This window comes from Pteropus alecto, unplaced genomic scaffold, assembly GCF_000325575.1.
Source record: "Pteropus alecto unplaced genomic scaffold, ASM32557v1 scaffold669, whole genome shotgun sequence".
NCBI classification, from domain to species: Eukaryota; Metazoa; Chordata; class Mammalia; order Chiroptera; family Pteropodidae; genus Pteropus; species Pteropus alecto.
The window spans coordinates 953,658-955,186 of NW_006442554.1; the positions used below are offsets into that span (position 1 = coordinate 953,658).

Below are 1,529 nucleotides of genomic sequence, written 5' to 3' on the forward strand. Positions count from 1 at the left end.
TCACAGGGAGCCTCTCAGTGAAAGGGCATTTAAGGGTTGCTGCAACCAAGATTTTTGCTTTATCCCAGGGGTGGCAAGAAAAGGTGTCCCTTAAGAAGAGGTTATTATTTCTGGTTGAGGAAATCTAGGGTGTCTGCCTAATTTGGGGGGTTTCTCAAACCGAGAGGAGTTTTGTTTGCCCCAAGAAGAGCAATTGGAGAGTCTCACGGAATGTGGCCAATTTTACCTTTATCTCTCCCTGGCGGGGATCACACTGAGAGGCTTTAAGTAATTTCTCAGTCCTAAAGATCTTCAGGAAGTCGGGAGACACAGCAAAGATCCAACGATGTGAGCTATCTGCAGAGGCTCCCCACTATTTTACCTGCCCCACTTTTTCTATCCAGGATGGCCCAGAAAGAGAGCTACTGCAATAGTGAAGCGGTGTGAAAGGATCACTTATTGATGAGATGAAATCTCATAATTCAACTGCACAAGACCTTCAAACGATCAGAAGATTTAATGAACTCGATCTGGCCAATTGGATGTCAGGAAGTGGGCAGAGCAAGTGCGGTGGAGTTGGGTCTATTATCCAGGCTCCAGGGACAAGAATGTCTTCTCATTATGGGTGGAGATGATGATTTTCCTGCTTGAAGCAAGGTTTCCCTCTTGCAGAATTATCCACTCCAATTTCCATAGACCCATCAGGGCATATGCTCAGATGTTCCCTTTTCCACCAGCCTCCTATTTCCTACCCTTTGCTAGGCATTTGTTGTGTAGTTTTTTTTAAAAAATTGAATATCTGAAGCAGGCCACCATCTCAAATCTGTTCCATCAATCTCCAGCTTTCTCAGATATGAGATCTTTCCTAGGACTTCCTATGACCTTTCCAGTAAGTTAAAAATTACAAACTCTGTTTTTTCTTGTATTAAGTTTATTGGGATAACATTGGTTAATACGATTATATAATTTTCAGGTGTACATTATAATTTGACATCTGTATATTCTATTGTGTGTTTACCACCCAAAGTCCAGTTTCCTTTAGCTACCATATATTTGATCCCCTTTACCCACTTTACCCTACCCCTACCCCCCTATATTTGACCTCTTTTACCCCATCTACCTCTCCCCTCCTCCCCCACTCTCTACCCTCTGGTAACCACTATAGTCCATGATCATGAGTCTCTGTTTGTCCTGTTCATTTGTTGCTTTTAGGTTTATAGCCATGCCACCCTGAACATGCCCAATCTCGTCTGATGTCGCAAGCTAAGCAGGGTCAGGCCTGGTTAGTACTTGGATGGGAGACCACCTAAGAATACCAGGTACTGTAGGCATTAAAAAAAATAAAAACAAAAAATATCTGTTTTTAAAAATTGTTTTTTGGTATGTGCTTTTTTGTACAACACCCAATAACCAGAAATATGTTATACCCTTTAATACTAATATTTACAGCACTACTATTAAAAAGAATATCTATGTAATAAGGGCTTGTTGTGTTCCTCAGGGCCTCAGAAGTTACTTTCTCGAGGAAGTTTCTTTTATGTCCACTACCA

The 1,529-nt window shown here is 41.4% G+C and overlaps 1 pseudogene; it reads left to right on the forward strand.

The window, feature by feature from the left end:
• The first annotated feature begins 1,191 nt into the window (after positions 1-1,191).
• LOC112471792 lies at positions 1,192-1,310 on the forward strand (annotated as a pseudogene).
• Positions 1,311-1,529: the final 219 nt, after the last annotated feature.